This window comes from Marmota flaviventris, chromosome 5, assembly GCF_047511675.1.
Source record: "Marmota flaviventris isolate mMarFla1 chromosome 5, mMarFla1.hap1, whole genome shotgun sequence".
Taxonomy (NCBI): domain Eukaryota; kingdom Metazoa; phylum Chordata; class Mammalia; order Rodentia; family Sciuridae; genus Marmota; species Marmota flaviventris.
This window is the reverse complement of record NC_092502.1, coordinates 128,396,932-128,419,306: the sequence shown is the minus strand read 5'-3', so window position 1 is coordinate 128,419,306 and position 22,375 is coordinate 128,396,932. Positions and strand designations below refer to the sequence as shown.

At 33.4% G+C, this 22,375-nt stretch overlaps 1 protein-coding gene across 1 annotated transcript in view; it reads right to left on the bottom strand.

Moving 5' to 3' along the window:
- Hcn1 (hyperpolarization activated cyclic nucleotide gated potassium channel 1) overlaps nucleotides 1–22,375 on the bottom strand; it is a 359,023-nt gene that overhangs the window by 22,798 nt on the left and 313,850 nt on the right. The gene's annotated exons all lie outside the window — the stretch shown is intronic.

Sequence of the window (22,375 nt, the reverse complement as noted above, 5' to 3'; positions counted from 1 at the left end):
CTCTGCTTCTATACTCACTGCTCCTGGAATGCTCATTCTGCAAAATCCCCTCGATTTGCCATGTCCTACTTGCCCTTTAGAACTCCAGTTAGTATAATACCTCCCTCTGTGAACTTTTTTTTTTTTTTTTTTGACAAATTCCTTGATCTTAAGTTCTGATTTTACTGAATGCTTCTAACACATTAAATAATAATGATCTTTAGATCTATTGACTTCTAATATGTTTGATTTCTTGAAGACATACTGATTATTGGGTTTAGTGCCTGGCATATAAGGTAGAATATTAATAAACCTGAGGTTTAAGTGAATATTAGTAAAAGCATATGTTGTTAGTATTTAGAACACAAATATATCTGCTATAATAAAATCAGTATTTGATTTTATTGACTGGTATGTAAATTGGGTGAAAATCATTTTACACCAACAGATCAATTAGAAAGACATGGAGAGGGAAAGAAAATGATGAATGAAAAACAAAATATATTTATATATATACCTGTATTTGTGTCTGGTGTGGATGGTTATTTCAACACACATTAAAGAAAACTTATAAAACCTTGGTCTGAGGACTAGGGTAACAAAACTCAAAGATTTAATCCAGGACTGTGGATATAGCTCAGTAGTAAAGTTCTTGCCTAACATGGGCAAGGCTCTGGATTCAATCCCCAACACTGCTAAAAACAAACAAAAGACAAAATAACAAAAACACAAATGAGTCTTAATCCAGTAGGCAAATACAGATAATCTAATTGTACTCTATTCCAAGGAGAGGTAAAAAACAGATTAAGGCTACTATCAGAGAAGGCAGGCTGAATACATTGACCAGCCCATGGCATGCAGTACGCTTGCTGCATAAATAAGTATGAAGAATAGCTTTCAAGTGGACATGTGAAAACGGGGAGTGAAATATTTTGTCATATAAAACTTTAAATGTTACTAGCTATGACTTTGACCTTGACATCTAAAGAATGTCAGCAAAAAATAATATCATTCACAGTTATCCAAGACACTGGAAGAATAAAAGACATTGAAAGTTACAGGCAGTTATTCCAAACATACCACTCTATAGCAAATATCAATGACATGGATACCTAGATACATGTGAATATGATAGAAATAAGGACTATTACTATAAATAATTCCATGTCTTCATCCTCTCGTGACTAAGTCTGGTATTTAATACACATACATACATACACACACACACACAAATACACACACACCATCACTTGTGCAGTTGGCCCTCAATATTGTTCAGTTCTGCATCCAGCGATTCCACCATCCACAAATGGAAAATTCTTTTTAAAAACTGCATCAGTACTGAACACATAAAGCTGTTTTTCTGTTGCCATCATTCCCCATACAACACAACATATCAACTATTTACATAGCATTTGCATTACATTAGGAATTATAAGTAATCTAGAAATGGGGTAAAGTATACAGAGTGATGGATATAGATCATATTCAAATACTATGCCATTTATGTAAGGTATTTGAGAATCCTTAGATTTTGATGTTTGCAGAAGTCCTGAAACCAATCCACATAGACCCTGAAGGAAGACTGGATATATGTACATAATCATTTATTACTTGCAACTGTCCTATTAGGTAAGTATTATCATCCTCACTTTACTATTGCACTCAAGTTAACAGTATTTTATTTACCTACATAAGCCACAGTAACCAGCTGGTAAAAGTAAAAGTATTTAATTCTCAGTCTTTGTGAGGCCATCCTTGTTTCATTATATCACCTTGATAGATATTGTTTTGGTCTGGTTAAACTGGAACCCACAAAGAAAAGAGAATATTTTAATATGTAAGTCCATTCTTTCCCAACAGGCATTTCTTAAATGTATAAAAGGTAGAAGATAGAATTCACATAAATTGTTTTAAAGATGAAAATTAAAAGGGACTTAAACAAAAATACATTTAGTCGATAGCTAAGTAGGAGCAAATTGATCCAAAGCATAGCTCCAAAGAGACTTAGCATCTGTGCACTGAAACGCTTGTTTTAACAAGTCCAACTGTGTTTCCTAACTATGTCAATCCTTTCCCTTGGCTAATGCAGAATCCAGTTACAGAATATATCAAACTGAAGCCTTCTTGCTGAGAGGAGCTGAACACTGCTTTAATTTCCCAGCCGGGAGCTGGTATTTCATCATGAACCAGGCATATTAAATCGTTGTGTAAATGGGAAGACCACAATGTAGGCCATATGGCAGTTTCTCTTTGCAGAAGAAGAGAGAACCTTTGAATCAGTTTGTTAAGTCTGTGTCACAGTTATTAATTTGGAGATATGGGCCGGAGATTTCTTTATCTCTTCTTAGTAGTTCTTTCTTCCTTCCTACGTCCCATAAGAATGATAGGTCCATTTAAGTTAAAAAAAAACAAAAATCTGGGTCAGCCTTAAACTCTGAGTGAGAATGTCAAAAGTTTCCACTCCATAATGGAGAAGAAATGATAATGTAAACTCAGTTTTTCAAATGTACGTTCAAGGTTCTGCTTCACTTAGATTGAGTTGGAGAAATTTTAGATCATAAGAAGTGGTTTTCCTACATAAAAAAAGCAGAATTGTTTCTGCATCATTTCTTTCTCTGAAACAGGCCAGGCTCTCCTTCAGCCTGCCACCTCTGTCCCAAATTTTACTTGGCACATGACTATGGAGTTTTCACAACTCAGTTCAAAAGTGACTTCATTCATCCATCCAATAAATTTACATAATGGTCCAAGCCATGGCAGATACCCTTCCAAGTGTTGCATGTGTAAAGCTAGTTCCTTACTCTGGTGGAACTCACATTCCAGAGAAGGAGATGAAAAACCACAAGTAAGATGCCTGGAGTAATAAGTACTATAAAAAATCAAACAGGAATGTGAAAAAGAATGATGCACACTCAGCACATAACAGTTGTAGGACTATTGATGGGTGGACAACTGTTGATGTCTATTTTAATTGTTTATTCTATGTTTGCTTTCATGCTTAGATTTTTCTTCCAGAATTCTATTCTCATCAGTTTAATATAGACAGAAGTTCCTGAAGCTGTAATCAATATGTCAGATTTCTCACTAACATGTGCACAAATTTGTCTTACTTCCCCACCAGTGTGGCAAAGTCAAGTCCAAACCTCTAAAATTAATGGCAACTCCATTTGATTTACTGTGTATTCCTCCAGACCCAGCAGAGCGAGTCAGCCTTGAGGGTCTGTGTTTGCTGTGGAGCTCCACCTGCCTACTCCTTGCCTATTGTCAGGACCCCCAACAACTGGCTTGGGGCCAGTGCCCACAGTGAATGCAAGGAATTAAGCATTAAACCCAAAATATCTTTTGGAAAATGTTATTCTCCTGGCTAGAAATGAAACTTCACATTCCCCAGTGCTATCTCTTTTTCTCATTTTCACTCTTCTTATATCATTATAGATTTCTTGCTAGGAAGCCAGTGGGAATTATGTTTATTCTTAGGTATTCCTAAGGTCCTGGACTCTTTTAGAAAAATAAATTTCATTTAGAAGTTTAGTCTATTTAAACATTTTTATTTAATCCTCTCAGCTTTCAGTTCTTAAAGATATCTCTATTTTGGCTTCATATTCATTTCTATGGTTTCTGAGAAAAATCTCAAGATTGTTACTGAAAAATGTAGCCAAGACCAATTATCACCAGTTTGTCTTTTTTCACAGTTTTATAAACAAAAATGGTTGGCTCAAAGATATTCCACCTAATGATGGCAGGGATGTTGAGTTTTGTTTTGTTTCCTAAAATAATCCAGACCCTCCCCCAAAGTTGCAAGGTAGAAGTCTACATCCACATAAAAACATGGTAATTGCAATAAACACAATTCAGAGAGTCTTCAGAAATCAGAAAGGACCAAAGGTTTGTTCGGCAGCATTGTATGATTATTTTATACATTTATTAGATGGTCACCATCAGTTTTCCATTATCCTATAAACTAACTTTCTTTATTGTTTAAGGATACACAAAAATTTAAGTTTTAAAACAACTATAAAATAAGGAACTATAAAATGAGTAATGTTTTGACAACTACAATTTTTTACTGGATAAAGTCCAGATTTGGTGAAAAGGTGTTATGATCAATTTTATAATTTCTTTTTTTTTCTTTTTTTGATGCCTTGAACAAGAATATATTCTGTTAAAAAAAAGATATAGGATCAAAATGATACTTCCAGAATGTAGTTGCTCAAGTATAAGCAGTCCCCTTGTTTAGCTTGCCTAAAAATTTCCAGATGAGGTAACCTGCGTGGAGTATGAACAATCATTTTGAAATCTATCAAACATATATTTATCTCCCTGTAATTTCTTTCTGCTTTTCTATGCTAGATCATTTTGCAGCTCAAACCAATTAATTCTGGTAAGAATGTTGATCTCCATCTATAGTCAGAATCTTGGTAAGACTGTGTCCACACAATGCAAGGAAGTGGTCAGGTATTCATCCATGTGTTTTACTTAACCCAAGAGGAATCTAAATCAGATAATACAGACTCCACAATGATCAAATGGTTTAGTTTGAACTCCTTCCAAATCCCAAACTATAGTTATAACTCAAATGTCCTAGTACTATTAATACTGAAGTCAAAATTTTAAAGTAAAGTAAATTATAATTTAAAAAAGTCTATGATTCTTAGAAAGTGGGAATCAACTTTTTTCTAGAAGAAAAAAGAAGACATAGATAAGAGATAAAATATAGAAATATCACTTTGTTTCCTCTCTCACTACACAATTCATAATGATAACAATGATACATTTACATATTTATCTACTTTCTTTAATATGTGACCTGTTAGAAATTTTAAATCCAAACAGCCTATTCTCTCTCTCCTCTAAGTGATAATAACAAATGCACAGCCATGCATATTATGATCTAGAAATGCTTTCAGTTATTAAGAAGAATTTGCTAATATTTCCAGCCTCTTATTGAGGCAGGAAGCATTAGAAGTCCTTTGTAAAAAAAAAAAAATGTATTACAAACTTCAAGAAAATAAGAAATTTTAATGTGCTTTCTTCAAATCCTTACAATAAAACAAATAAATAGGTATTCAATAAGTAAGTGAATATACATTGTAAAAGGAATTCAATTAATATTTCAAAAGCTATCTCTTCAAAGAGTCTGGTCTATTTTAGACTTCAACTAACTTTCTCATTCATGTCCAGTCCAATGCGACTGCATTAATGAGAATGGCTGCTAATGACTGGCTAGTATAAAAAATATTTAGACATATCTTTTGAGCCTTCTATTTTTTTTTTTCTTTAGGGTATAAAATCTTAGCAAAAGAAACTATTCATTTCATACTCATTAAAATATTAATGAGTTCTTGATGTGTTTCTCTTGTAACATATGGCATGAGATACAAAGATACTTTTAAAAATATGTCTAGTATTTTAAGTTTGCTAAGAATATTCAAGCATTTTGATAAGCTTATTATACCCAGAAAAAAAAATAGGTGATAAAATGTAATTTAAAATAACTGAACTTTCTCTATTTCATTGTTTATAGTTCAACTGACTGTTAATTCTCCTCTTCACAATGAGTAATTTCAGCCATAAAAAGTGTCTCTGTGTATAACAGGTCAGTCAAAATAGTCACACTCAATTGTAGTATGCTTAGAGTTGGAAAATTTACATTATTCAGCAAGAGGCTAGAGAAACATGTGTGTAATGGGTTTCACAGATCCATCTCAGTGGAAAGAATCCTTATTTTCTGAAATGTTATGGAGTCATATGATAATGACTTGCAAATAATGCACTTGTAACCTCAAGAAGGGTGGTCTTTGAATGGTAGTCACAGATATGTCACCACCAATATCTAAGCTCATACATCTCTCAGGCTCATTTGTACAAGATGATTAGATAATGAATTAGATCCCTCTTAATTCTAAATTTGCAAAAAATGTTTCTAAATAATTTAATTTTTGGAAAATATATGTCTATTCATCCATTTTCCTTGTAAATTACTTAATCATATGATAGTGAAAATGGTATATATTTTTGTAGCTTTTTTAAATTTTATTTTTAACTGATAAGTTAAAAACTTGAAAATTGTACTCATTAATTGGGTGTTGTGTAATGTTTTGATACATATACACATTGTTCAATGTTTAAATTAAGTTAAACAAATCTACTTACATATTTATCATTTTTATGGTAAAAACTTTCAAATTCCACTCCTCTTGTGGGAGTTATATAATATTTATAAAATTATCCAGTACAATGCCTGAAGCATTAAACTCTAGTCATGTGGAGAATTTGGATTTATGAAATCCTAGAGTATTATTTCTTTTGTATGTGCATGCATATATGTGTGTAGTAAAGAGAATTTTCAGGATTTAGGTTATCTTTAATTTGAAAAACACCTTCACATTTATTTATTCCATCCTTATTTCCCTGCCTTCCATCATACACACATTGACTTACAGTGAGTTTCATTGCTATTGAATTAAGGCTAACACAGAGTCAGGAGAAATTGACAATTATATTGTTCAGTGTTGATTCACTTAAAATGAGCACAAAATCAATAATTCCTTGGTAATGTCTTGCACATCTTTGTTCTTTTATGGAACACCAGCCTATTTCTTATGTTGGGCTCAACACCAGCACAGACTATGTGCTAGGTAGTGTCCTAAGCATTTTGGATATATTAAATCACTTAATCCTCTAAGCAAACATAATGAGGTAGTAATTACTATTATCCTGAAGTTTTTTGTGTTGGGTTTTTCTTTTTCTTTTTCTTTTTTTTTTTTTTTTAACAGATGGGAAAACAGGAATTCATGACTTTCCCAAGGGCAACTCAAATTCCCTTAACTAATATCCTCCTGTTTCTCACCTCATTTCACAGGGCTTCACAGCCCAGGTACTGATAATTTCTACTTTTATTACTATCTATGAAAAAAAGATTTGCAGTTAATTTTTATTCATCAGCACACAAATCAGCACAAATATCACCTGCCTGCGATACTTTTTAAAATGCTAAGTGGTTGGTCCAGGAAACATTCTCAATAATAATACTACAAACAAAATGCAACCCTTCTTAAATAAGACTGGGATCTCTGCATATCTGAATCTCAGCTACTCCAAAGGCTGAGGCAAGGAGGACGTTAAGTTTAAGGCCAGCCTGGGCCAGTGAGTGAGACCCTGGCTCAAAACAAGAATTTTAAAAAGGCGGAGAATGTACTTCAACAATAGGACACTTACCTAGACCCTGGATTTAATTTCTAGTACATTAAAAAAAAATAGGGACTTTAGAACACGCAAGAATTCATTTTAAATGCTCAGAAAGCTACTAAAATAAACAGAACTGTCAAGCTGGAAGGGGATATAGAGGCTGTCTATCTTAATAATCTCATTTTACAGATGATAATCCTGAGCTCTTGGATTTTACACAAAGTGCATGGAGACATGCAGTTAGATCCTATGTGCAGCAGCAGTGGGACTAAGTCCTGGCTCTGTGGACACTGCCCCATCATGCTGCTTCCTAATCCTTTTATAGCTTTGATTCTAAAGATAGAATTTGATAATTTAATTTACTATATTATGAAGAGGAAACAATCAAGCAATAAAATCTGCTTAGGCATCTCATGCCTTTTAAATGGCAGGCAGCACACAGTTTAGCAAGGGCAATCACTTGGTTCAGTTGCCTAGTTTGAGCTATTTGGATCGATCTTTGGACTTGAAGGGAGGTTCTACATTTAAGAGTAAGTAAAACTTGGGTCCTGAATAAAAAGTCTCGGCTATTAGCACAGGTGTAAGCTCACATGGGAAAGGATCCAGCCAGAGACAGAGTTGAAATGAGGACACAGTGAGAAACCAGCCATCTGTCCACCAGCAATGATGCACATAAAGTAACCGCAGGACACCATTGCCTTCCAAATGAACCTTTTTCATGGCGGATCCCTGATCCATGCTGTGCTCATAAACAGATTTGTTAGGGTACTTACCAAAAAAGACCTTAGGAATGCACTAAACTAAATGTCACACAATGATAAACTGCTCAGAATCTCACAGGTATGTGTCTGTTAGTTACTTTTTGCTTTCTCAGAGTAATATATGTAACTTTGAGAAAGCAAAATACATTTTAATTGCTTCCAAAGGGTACACTCAGTGCCTCAAAAGTTAACAATAATTATTCTTTTAGAAAGATAGTTCCTATTTCACCTTACCTCACTCTAGGTGAGTAGTACAGAATTAAAATAGTGAGACAGGTCAAGAGTACATTCACAATAAAATTTTGAACCTCATCTCTTTCTGCTACATGCTGAACTTGCATACTTCATTGAAGTGTGTGTTCTCAGAGACACTTCTACCTTGCTTTCTTTCCCAGATCCCACAAATAACAATGAAATAGGATAATGTTCCTTAAAGAAGTATTACAACAGAATAATAGTTTGCACAACTTTACCCAAAGAACTCAAGGTACTTTACTAATGTTAGCTCATTAATCACACCCAACTGTGACAGAGAATGAACAGATTTTCCAAAGTAGGGCAAGAAGATCTTAGTCAGCAAAGTTGTACCGAGATTCTGAAAGCCAAGAGTGAGTTTGGAGAGAAAATGAACAAGAACAATATTTTTTTAAAAATAAAAAGTAGTCAAAAGGAATCTTGCTATATTATTTAGCACTGTCTTTATCAATTGAGACTGCTATAACAAATTACCAGAGACTAGGTGACTTATAAACAAATGAAATTTATTTCTTAGAGGAGTCAAAGTTTGAGATCATTCTGGGAAGTGTTTTCTTGCAGGTTTCAGGTTGCCTACATTTATTTTTTTTTTAACCTTCACCCGGTGGAAAAAGAGCTAGCTAGCCCTCTGACTATTCATGAGTAGTTCACCTTCATGACCTAATTTCCTCCCAAGGGTCTCACATCCAAATACCATCACATAAGGATTAGAGGTACTATATATAAATTTAGAGGGAACACTGGCTTTTGTTCATAGCAAGAACAAAGTAAAGTATTACCAAAGTACTAAGTCTAATTATTTGGTTCAAATTTGTGACTCCTATCAATAACTTGTAGAAGTAATAAAGAGGAGTAGGCATTATTATGTTTGGAAATTGAAAATAAAACTATTAATAGATATCATTTATTGACAGTTTGATAATGGACAATGATATAGGATAGTATTCCTTTAAAGATAACTCCAAAATTGGATTCAGTGTCATAAATGTTTATTTAATAAAAATGATGTGTCAGATACTGTGCTAAGGGTGAGGATAAAAACAAACCTTCAATAATCCCTGTGTTTCCAGTATAATAAGAATCTTACAGTCTCTTGGTTGTGATACATCTTTTAAATATAGGCTGAAGACAAAACACAGAAAACAAAAATATATAGAACTGAAGATAAAAATAAGGACTACCACTAATAATCTAGTCCACTCCCAAACTAAGTTTGGATCAACAATTCTCACATTTCCAGCTCACTTTACTACTCTACCACCAACCAATCTCCCACTCCATAAGAACATTTAGTTTACAAACTCCTCACTGCCGGTTCACCACCTTTCCACATGAGCCAGGTTAGAGGTCATCTCACCTTATGAACATACCGTGTTCTCCATGTCCACCTTTTCTGCTGTCTGGACTCCACACTGAGTTCTCACTCTGTAACTATCAGTCTCTCTCTTTGCTCTAGCACAATGGGCATTGCATTGTTCCCAGAATCCACCTCCTCTGTTTCTGCCCCATGAATTTTGCTCTTGTTCCTCAGATCATCACATATCTAACTGCTTTTTTTTATTAAAGTTTCTGCCCCACAGTTCTTTCATTAGCTTGCTTTACTAATGTTTGCATGGGATTCACTACTATATAAAATAATTTCATACATACATTTTTAAAATTTATTGTGCATCTCCCCAATAGGACATAATACAGCCTAATATTAGGATTTTATTTTATTCACTGCCAGACATATTGAATACTCCCTGGAACAAAGAAGATTTTCAGCATTTTTGTTTGTTGTTTGTTTGTTTGGTGTTTTGTTTTTTTTTTTTTTTTGGAAGAAAGGAAGGAAGGAAGGATTCAATCATGTTCGCTAATTTCTGAGATTAGATTCACTCCTAACAGTTGCTGTGGTATAAATATGTCCCCCAAAGTGCATGTGTTAAAAATTTACTCCCCAATGCAACAGTGTTGAGAAGTAATTAGGAGGGTAGAGCCCTCATAACTTTTTAAATATTTATTTATTCATTTTTATGTGGTGCTGAGGATCGAACCCAGGGCCTCACATGTGCTGGGCAAGCATTCTAACACTGAGCCCCAGCCCCCAGCCCTCATGAATTTGTTCAATGACTTTATCATGGGGTGTGTTAGCTATTGCAAGAGTAGACTTGTAATAAAAAGGAGTTTGGCTCTTTCTTACTCTCTTTTTCTTTCTCTCTCTCTCTCTCTCTCTCTCTCTCTCTCACACACACACACACACACACACACACACACACACACACATGTTCTCTTACTCTTCTGCCTTATGCCATGACAACACAACAAGAAGGCCTTCTCCAGATACCAACACATTGATATTGGACTTTTCCACAACTAGAACTATAAGAAATAAAATTTCTGTTCCTTATAAATTACCCAGTCTATGGCCTTCTGTTATAGCAGCATAAAACAGACTAAGTCAAGGATATTGGGGGCTTAATATGAAATAATGAATTTTTGAAAGATTGGAAAATTTTCAGGAAGACAAGAACAGGGGAGAAATAACGCCCACCTATACCATGCTAGTTAAAATTCCTTCGTAAATTGTCTTTGTTCTATTATTACAACAGACTATGATTATTACAACAAAAATGATTTTGTCAAATGTTATAGGCACCAAACTTATGTAGCTATTAATATTTAATGAAATAATTATATTAAATAAAACTATCTAGATTTTCAGTCGCACTGGCCACATTTTAAATGTTTAATATCTGCATGTGGCTAGTGACTACTTCCTTTAGCAGTGTTGATTACAGTTCATTTCTATCACCATGTGGGAGTTCTATTGGAGAGCGCTGCTCTAGATTCTATTGTTTTATATTCTAGAACTACATTATTTGATCTCTGAAATATAATCAGGTTAATTCAAAATTAGAATGCAGCTTTTCCTAACTCCAAATTTCTCAGAAATAGATAATGCCTTGTGCTTCATTTAGATTAGTTTGTAATTTGTTTTCAATTGCACTAATTTCTTAAGATAAAAAGAGACTTTAATAATAGTATTATATTAAATTGGATGAGATGCTTGGCTACTTTTTTAGTTTTAGGGCCAGAAAGAAAAAAAAATAAATAAAAATTAGGATTACAAGTGGGAACAGGGAAAAATATGTCTGTGCATCCATCCATCCATCCAGCCATTCGGTAAATTCTTAGTACTCTTGGTAGTTTAGACACTGCTTTGGACTTCTGTTTAAATGTCGGGGTTGGGGGAACAGTGTTTAAACTCAAGAAAATCCTAAGGTAACACATAAGATTAACACATAAATAATGTAACAATTCTACAATAGATTAAGTGCTACCAAAGCAGGAAGAATGAATTGCTTACCTGACTGGGAAAGATTAAAAAAAAAGACAACATTGAATGGTATATTTATAAAGATGAGAAATAGTGTGTCACACCAAAAGAAGTAGAGAGGGATTTTTTTTTTTTTAAACCAAGGGGATCAATCAAAACAAAAGCAATTTTTGCTTGTTTAAGAAATGGTGGTATTGGGGCTGGTTTAAAATGAACTGAGATTAGCAAAGTAACTTTAGCCAGGTTATACAGAGTTTTGAAGATTTTGTGTAAAGTTTTAGACATTATTCTTCAGATAGAAGGCGAGGCACACAATTCAGAAACTTTTCTGAAAAGAAGAATTGCTGCAGAGGAAATCACAGTGAGATTGGTGCTGGGGCCTCCCCCCCAGAATACCTTGGAAACAGGTATAAAATGGGAACCTAGGAGCTTTAAGTGAGGGAGCATTGACTACACCCAAGTCACCAATGCAGATTTACTCTAAGGAGAAACTTTTACAAAGACATCATTCCAAGATGTTGATTCCTCTTAGATAGTTTTTAAATAGTTTTTCCTTCAATTATGCTTAATTGAAAGGCCCTTTCACTTCCACCTCCTGCACTATGCATACAAATATTATGGGATGAAATCTTTCATCTATTTTTATTATGAAAATTCCTTCAACAACATGTAAAACTTCTAATCATACAAGTTAGCATTCCAATAACTCAAGCAAAATCTGAATATCAAAGAATATTGATAATCAAAATTTAGTAATTTGTTTTCAAAAAAGAAAGATTGTTTTTAAAGTATTCAAAATAATGTTATGTTCTCAAGTGAATCATAACCTCCTAGACATATTTAATCTTGCAATAGAACCTCACACTTCACTAAAATCATTCCCGGTTATTAATGGATATTGAAATTTAAGAACTTTGTAGAGACAAGTTTTTAAAATGTGCATGAATAAGAATCACACATTAAGTTTAGAAAGTATATTGCCTTATGTAGATTTTGTTTTAATAGGATTAAAATTTGGCCTTATTCTCTAATTATAAAAAGCTCCAAATGTGGTTCCTGTGAACAACCATATGAAGACAGGAGGAACTAGAATTATAATGTAGACTTTTTTAGGTTTCTCCTTCTCCTCTTTTTCTATCACTTTATTAAAGAAAAGCATTATGTCTTCAAAATAAAATTTCTTCATTATGTTAGTCTTGATTTTCATAAGTATACCAGACATTTGGACTTTATCTTTTACTATGTCATTTATAACTGTCTTTATAAATTCATAGAGCTGTGAAGTGAGAGTATTCTACATCATATACAACCAGAAGAATAAGAAATTATGTTCCATTATATATGATGTATCAAAGTGCATTATACTCCCATGTATAACCAATTAAAACAAATTAAATTTTTTTAAAAGAACATATAGAAATGCATGGCTAATCATATAATAAAAAATGAGAAAAAAGAAAAAGATATAGAAATCTCTTTCACCTGATGGCTTAGCAAAGCTTTTTCCTGTGGTTGTATGTAATTTGGCATTTCTCAGTGAGTCACAGCCTTCAGAAAGGCCTGACATGGTTGTCTCATTAGCACTGAAACAATCATTTTACTTAGACTGGTCTAAAAGAATAACATTTAAGGAACTAAAAAATCAGGATGAGGAAGAGGAGGAGGAGAAGGTGGAGGAGGAGAGAGAGAGAAAGAAAAAGAAGGAAGGAAGGAAGGAAGACAATCTATGAGAAATTTCACCGTTTTCTCTGTTACTGCCTTCTCCTCATAAAAAATAGTGGAAATATTGAGTTAATCAAATTGCGAATTCACCATCAACAGATTTCCCCACACCTTCTAGAAAACTAGTATTAGTTTTTAAATATATGCCAATTACTAGAGTTGGAATAATCTGCAAAGTACAGACTGGCAGATGCTTTAGTCCTCTTACAGGTGATGAAAAGTCACCAAGACATGGATTGCCTATGGTTTTCAGATCTGTTTTTGTAAATTTAAACAGTCAGATGATTCTAAACTGGTCAGATGCATTTTAGGCATAAGAAATCCTAAATATATACATTATCTATGTAAATTATTTAGGAGTTCCCTCAAACTAACAAAACGTTGGGCATTATTAAACAGTATTTAATAGCATCCACAGGAAACACTTTCCTTCTGATAGGATTTTTTTACATTACCAAGCCACAGTTTCTTTTTGTTGTTGTTGTTGATTTGTTTGTTTTATTAAACAGGTTAAAAGAGTTAAGAGACTGAATCATTTAGAACACTGGTTTGGAAAGACACATGCAGTTAAGAGGCGAGTGAGCAATAGCATTATTAAAAAGAATGAAATATATCATAATAGGAATACACCAACTTTTCTTTGTGTATTAATGCTTTTATTTATTCAAGGGATAATATATTAGCTATATGATTACTTTAATGGGTGGGCCAAGCGGAGCATAGCAGGAGATTACAAAAGGGTTTAGCAAATACAGATGAAAAGGGCTAAGGAGAGTTTTGAAGGAGAGCTAAGATTTTGCAAATGTGTGAACTTTACATTCTACAGGATAATTGTGCCCCTCTCTAGAGGTACCATGGGAAGAACATAGAAGAATTTGAAGTTGAAATTCACAACTGAATTTGAAATCTGGCTTTGTTTCTTTTACAGTACATGGCCAGGTTGTTTATCTACTCTGAGCTTTGTTTTCCTCAGTTGTAAAGGGAGATTATAAAGTTATACAATTTACCTCATAGGAGGAGTGGAGAAGGTGTCTAGAAAGCATTGTAAGGAATGCATCAATCACGTACCTCAAGCCAAGGGGGCCACACGGCTGTTCATGGAAAAAAGTCCAATATCATCAGTACATCAGAATCTCCTTTCACCCCCATCAAGATTATCACTCCTTTAGCACCCAACACTCACTGCCTCAGTATTCCTCTGACTTGAGATATGAGAACAAATCTTATTAGATCCTTGCTTCCAGTCTCCATCACTCATGTGGAGGTCTGGGATTCTCAGGTGCTCCTCATCCCTGCCCTCTAATTTCAATATGGCTGGAGAAGGTGGGGGGCACTCCTTATCCTGTCCCCTGCTTCAATTTATATAGAGCACTTTTCACCATTCAATAATGTGGCTTAATATTTCCAGTAATTAGTGGGTTTCTTTGTTAAATTGTTTTTTTTTTTCTAAAACACAAACGCTGACTAAAAATGTAAATTCCACAACTGTGGGAAGGTGGTTCCTCTTGCTTATTGCTGTGTCCCTGTGATTGTGACTGTGCTTAATATTTATTACACTCTTATTCTATGCTCATTTTCTTGTACCCCCCTCTTCAAAGCATTATTTGGGAGCTTTGTTGGTGAGAGTACTGAATGAGGTGATGCATGAATCTTCTCTAAAAGAAAGAAACTATATGGGGTTAAAAATATCCATATAAAAAGACATTTCTGTATCATTATAGAAACAAGATAGGTATGGAATACAAACTGATTTTGATCTTTCTTTGAATATAAGATTCCTCATGTCACTATGTTCCTCTCCATTAAGTTACAGTTTAATTTTCTATTCACTGATTATGTTTATTTATTCAGACATTTTAGAAGAGTATAAAGCATACTCCTTACTGAATCCCTGATTCTTGTGTTTAACAGTAATATGGACTTGCCATGCTCGACTTAAAGCAAAGTCAAAACTAGTAAATAAAAAAAAAAAAAAATGACCCTACTGATTTCAAGACATCATGGATAACAAAAGCTAGTAAATTTCAAACTGTACAACATGATAAATGAGTATATGTTATTATTACACTCCAACTACTTCACATTATCTTCTTAGGTATTTTAATCAAACAAATAATAACTGACTTTGGAAAAGCATTAGAAGCAGTGCAGACCTATTTTTTTGCATAAACTACTGAATGAAGGTTCACGCTTCCAGTACCCTGGAGTCCACTAAGAGCAATCTCATGTCAGTAGAGTAAAAATATGAGTGAGGCCAAAAGCCACGAATAGAAACAAAATATTCAACAGAAAATCTCACTGAAGTGAGTTAAGTTGAATAAGTAAAAATAGCAGCATATGTACACTTCTCAAAATTCAGAACCTCAGAACACACATTAGCAAATATAAAATATTAGCAATCATGTAATGTAAATTATTATGTCACAATGGATGAATTTAAGAATTATTAATAGAACACAGCTTGGAAATTTCCAAAATTTAAAACAGGTTGAATAGAATATGCATGAAGAAAGAAATCTCAATAGATATTTTTTTAATAATTTGAAACAAAGAAAATAAAATATGAAATCAAATTTATGGAAGGCACTAAAAGCAGTGCTTAGAGAGAAAAGTATATTATAGAGCATTAATATATACTTTAAAGTGAAAGAAATATGTAAAATTAATAGTCTAAGCTTCCACATTAGCAAATAGGAAAATAGGAGCAATTTAAGCCTAAAGCCAGAAGAATAAGGATATAATAAAAGTTGAAGCAGAGATCAATAAATTTCAAAAAAGAAAAGAAAAAAATGAACCAAAGTCCAGTTCTTTCAGATTTTCTAAAGAAATATTGTATAAAAACTAAAGTAAGGGCTGTGGTTGTGGCTCAGTGATAGAGTGCTTGTCTAGCATATGTGAGACACTGGGTTAAATCCTTAGCACCACATATAAAAAAATAAAATAAAGGTCCATCATATATATATATATATTTTTTTTTTCCCCCAGGAAAGTACAAACTAACAAAATTTACACTCTTATGAGATAACCTGAATAAATTCTACATCTATAACATAAAGAAACTGCATCAAAAATTTAATGACATTGTGAAAACTAAATCACAATGTCCCAATGTTTTCATGGACTCTGACATTTAGAACACTATCAAGTATTCTACCTGGGATTTAAGAAAGCAATGACACTAATTCTCCAGACCCTCCCCTAGGAAATAAAAGTAGTAGAAGGAGCACAACCTAATGCACTCTAAGAAGTGAGAATTGGCCTAATACAAAACCCAGAAAATATGTTTCTGGAATGAAAATGTATGGGGCAACCACTCTTATGGAGACAGATACAAAATTCATGGCCAAAATATTATCAAATCAAATTCAAAATTTTCATACATTAAAAAAAAAACTTTTTCAGGCCTGTAAGCCTGATTTAACATTCAAAATCAAACTCAATCAATTTGATCTACCATGTCAACAAGCTACAGATGAAAACCAAAATGAAAAACCCAATGTCACAGAATTGGCAAAAAGTCAAGCAAATAAAAAAAAATCGATATTATCCAATAGCTATTCATTATGTTTCTTTAAAATGTCAGGAAAGTTGAAATGAAGAAAATTTTCTTCACTCTGAGTAACTACATAAAACAAACAAACAAACAAACAAAAGAACCTTCAAACCAACATCCTACTTAATGTTTTAATGGTGAGAAAAAAAATGATGCTTTCTCCCCATCAGGATCAAGATAAAGTTACTTTCTTTCACTAGTTTAATTCAATATCATACTAGAAGTTCTTGCCAATGAAGCAAGGGAAGAAAATTTACTAAAATGCATATAAATTGGAAATGAAGAAATAATACTATTTTAATTTGCAGAAGACAAGATTGTCTATGTAGAAAAATTGTAAATAATTAACAAAAGAACTCATATAACAAATGAGAGAGTATATCAAGGTCTTTGGATAAACGGTTCGTATAAGAAATTGAATTGGCCATATAATAGCAGTTAATAATTGGAATTTGAACTTAAGTAATTTAACATTTATATAACACTATAGACTATATGATTTCAATTTCCATTGCATTTAAGAAAAAATAACTTAAACAGATCAGTAGTTTTCTTTGGGCTTGGGAACGGGGGGGGGGGGGGCGGGGAGACTGAATATATGATGCACATGGTACTTTTTCTTCTGGATAATGAAGTTATTCTGTATAATACTATAATGGTAGATGCAAGACAATTAAGCATCTGGCAAAGCCTGTAGAATTTTACAGGACAGCGACTCAGCTTATGGTGTGCAAATAAAAGATAGTTTAGGAAGCCAGAAGATTTCCGGATTAAATGCAGAATGTGACCAAATAATATAAATGCATTACAACTGTATGAAATGATCTCACTAAAGGGGATAAACGTTAAGATACTGACCTAAGTATCTTTGGAAATGAGCAGAGTTCGTAGGATGTAAGGCAAAAGTAATCTACATGGCTTGGACTCCAGTTGATAGACTTGCTAATCATGGACATGCAGGTTAACAGTTATGGGACAACTATGCCTGTGTACTAGAGTTGAGCAATTATGTATAGAGATAATAGACAATGGGAATCTCAAATCTTACTGTTGAGTGAGGAGTTACAGATAAGCAAAAGGAAGAGGCTAAAATATTTCATATTATTGTAGGTTATAATTGGAATTCATACTTAGCTTCATATAGATATGAATGGTTGTATACAAAAATATGTATTTACTTATATGCATATATAAACAGGTTACTGTTTGTGTGAATGTGTGTGTGTGTGTGTGTGTGTGCATACAATGAGAGGGCCTATTAACTTCCCGGCTTAACAGCCCAGTAGTAGTGATCGCACTCAGTGTTGTAATCTTCATTCAAATACATTTATTCAATGATAGAATCAAGGGCTCCTTGAAGAAATGGATAATTCTATACTATGTAGGAAATATACCAGATGAGCTGGAAGCATCTTACAATTCCAGAAAACAAAAAAAATTAAAAATTAAAATTAAAAGGAAACTCTTATCCACAAAAATAGAAATATTTCCAAGGGGCACAAGGTACAAATGAAAGAAACCACACAATTAATGAAGTATTATTGAATTATCACCAAATTATGAAATAATTATTCATGTTTCCATACTGATATAAACTAATGATGAAAATGTTGTGATAATAAAGGTATATTGAAAGATAATTGGTGGGATTGAAAATTAGTATAACCACTCTGGAAGCAGCATGGGGAATCCTCAAACAACTAGGAATAGAACCACCATAGAACTGGGGTTCAATTTGACATAATCGCAGATGCATGATATAAAATTTGTTTCATTTCAATCCAAGTACTTCCTACTTGGCTTCCCTCCTCCCTCTCCCTACTTTCCTTCTTCTACTCTAGTGGTCTCCATTCTATTTATTTATAGTTTTATTTTAAATTAGTGATATATAGATATATACATATACACCACACACACACACACACACACACACACACATACATACACACACACACATAAATGTGAAATTCACTGTGGTATATCATATATGTACATGGGCTAGTTTGGCCAGTTTCTTTCCACAGTTCTTTCCTTTTCGCATCCCTTTTCTCTACCCCTCAATTCTCTTCGGCTACTCCCACTGACCTCTCTGCTGTTTTCATGGTATTCCCTCCCCCTCATTTTCCACTTATTTTGGTCTAGCTTCCACATATGAGAGAAAATATTCAACCCTTTATTTTCTGAATCTGGGCTTAGCATGATGTTCTTCAGTTCCATCCATTTACCAGCAATTTCCATTATGTCTTTCTTCTTTATGACTAAGTAAAACTCCATTGTATGTATGTATGTATGTATGTATGTGTATATATATATATATATATATATATATATATATATATATATATATACACACACACATCATATTTTCTTAATCCAGTTATCTCTTTACGGACACTTTAACAGGTTCCATAACTTGACTATTATGAATGGTGCTACTATAAACATTGATGTGGCTGTATCACTCACTATATGCGGATTTCAGTTCTTTTTGATAAATACAGAAGAGTGGGATAAGCTGGTGGTTCCATTCCTAGTCTTTTGAAGAATATCCATTCTGCTTTCCAGAGTGTTTAGACTAATTTATAGTCCTACAGAAATGTATGAGTGTACTTTTTCCCTCGGATTCTTGCCAGCATTTACTATTATTTGTATTCTTGATGATTGCCTGCTCTAACTTAAGTGAGATAAAATCTCAATGTAGTTTTTGATTTGCATTTCTCTGATTGTTAGGGGTAGCTACTCTCATGTCAGACCAAGTACACTTTAAGACAAAATTAATCAGAAGAGAAAAAAGAAGGTCACTTCATACTGCTTATGAGAATCATAAAAAATCAAGATATAATTATCATAAATATTTATGTCACAAGTTCAGTGTACTTATACATAAAACAAACCCTTCTGAATACAAATAATCAAATAGACCACAATAAATTAATACTCATAAGACAGGAGATATAAATGAAGACCACAGAGAATAGGTGGTCCCACCACCCCAAATTAAAACCCTAAGTTAAAGCCTGTTTTTATTTTATTTTATTTTTTAAATTTTGTCTGCCTGACTGGAAGGCTCCATTCTTGTTTAGATGCCCATAAATTCTACTATTGCCCCAGGTTTCCTTGACCATTCTAACATTGATCAACACCAAAGAATAGAAACTCTTTTGAAAATGTGTATTCCAATATATTAGAAAATCTAGAAGATACTGACAAGATTAACTTCTCTTTCTAACAGGAGAGCAAAACCTGTTATCCAAATTCTTCAAGAAATCACCCAAAGACCTACAATGACAGCAAAACTACAGACCAACCTCGTTTATGAACAGATATCCTACAGTGTGTTAAAGAAATAACACACCAGAAAAAATGCTTTTATCTCAGAAATGATCTTATAGCTTGACATGAAACTCACTGACATGGTTGACTTCACTCACAGGTTAACCCACATACATCTAGGGAGACACATATTCCAGTCCTTGTATAAAATCTTAATCATGTTACCAAATATAGTTGTCAAATATTTAAGAGCTTTTTGAGTTCACAAAACATAGTTAAATTCACAAATCTACTCTTTTTTTAAAGAGAGAGAGAGAGAGAGAGAGAGAGAGAGAGAGAGAGAGAGAATTTTAATATTTATTTTTTAGTTTTGGGCAGACACAACATCTTTGTTTGTATGTGGTGCTGAGGATTGAACCCGGGCTGCACACATGCCAGGCGAGCGCGCTACCACTTGAGCCACATCCCCAGCCCACAAATCTACTCTTAATGCATAAAATATAAAGTCCCTAATTTTTTTCAACATATTTATCATACCCAACAAAATTGCCTGTGTGATGCGTTTCCTTCAGCAACCCCCCCCCCCCACACACACACACTGGCCTGTATACATATGCTTTTATTTCTTACCCTACCAGATTTCAATTAGTTCTTTCTTTTATCTTCATTGAAATATTAGTTCTCTGCTCTTTCTAAAGTAGACCCTATTAGATCCTCAGTGTTTCCTAATGGTTTTCCTTAGCATAAGTTACTCAAAGTCTAAGGAGCTAATGAGACAACATAGAATCATTGTGCCAAGAAAGAAGAGTAGGAAGAAATGGAAAGCTAGAAACTTCAAAGTTGCCCTTAATGGTCGGCAAAAATCAAAATAATTAATCTGAGTCAATGTATATTACTCAGCCACTATATGTTAACAGATAATAACCTTAGAATTATTTTAATATTAGCATTCAAAACTCTTCCTAATAAATGTTAATTGTGACTAAGACAATTTCTTAAACTTATTTTTTTTTTGTAGTTGTAGATGAACAGCATGCCTTGATTTTATTTGTTCCATTTTTATGTGGTGCTAAGGATCAAACCCAGTGCCTCACACATGTTAGGCAAGTGCTCTGTCACTAAGCTACATCCCCAGCCCTAAACTTGACTTATTATTAAAGAAACATTAAGAAGTTTTGCAGAAAGGATGAAATCATCTATTAGCAATTGTGGAAAAATTCTCTTTAGGGGAAAAATATAGATTCTTACCTCACTCTGTATTCACTGGTATACTTCAGATGGATTAATACTAAAATAAAAATGTAATAAAGGTATGTACTACAACAAAATATAGATTAAATTATGATTATAAAGCAATAGTAATAATACATGTGGTAAAAATAAAGAGATGAAAATATGGAAAGTAATTCCCTAATTGTGCAGTGTATAAAACATATTTGAAGGACACAACATTTCTAGTGCCTTAAGAAAGGACAGACTAATTCACATAAATAGCAGTGACGTTGAGAATGTTGAAAGCTTCCATGAACAAAGTTAAGAATCAAAGCCCAACCTTGGAGAAGGTAATTACACCATATGTAAGAAATGTATTAGGAATGTTTCTACAAATAAGATTTGAAAACACAGTATAAATGTGTGCAAAGTATAGGAATAAAAAAAAGTCCACAACTGAGATAAATCTGTGAAGAAATGCATTAACCTCAACAGAAATAGCAAAAATGCAAACTCAACAATAAGTAAATGCCATTTTTATTTGTTAAGAGAACAAAAATAAAAACAAACTGTCAAGGCAAACATACAGTTTTATCTAAAGCACCTTGGTGCTATTTATCTTAGTTTAAAAATACATATGCTCTTTAACCCAGTAACTCAACTACTAGGCGATTTTTGTAAAAGTGTATATATATAAATATTAGCCTTATTGTAGGAAAAAGTTGGAAACAATCCAAATTCCCAGACTTTTTGGCAACATGAACTGCCAATGTAATAAAGGCTACATTTCTCATCCTTCCTCAGAACTAGAGGTGATCCTTTGACGAAATTCTGGATAATCCTATGTGAATATCAGTGATGCTGGCAATTTGGGGGCACATATCTAAAGATCAGCTACTAGCTTTTCCTTTCTTCTGTTCTCTCTGCACCATCCCATGGGGAACATGTCAAAATATGGTAGAAAAAAATCAGTTCTTCCCATGTGGGCAAGAAGAAAGAAAATTAAAAAAGAAACACTCTAGTGTGTGACAGACTGATAAAATAAATGGAATCTAGGTTCCTGAAAACTCTTGCAGAGAGAGCTCCAACTCTTTGTGAACCTTGGAATGA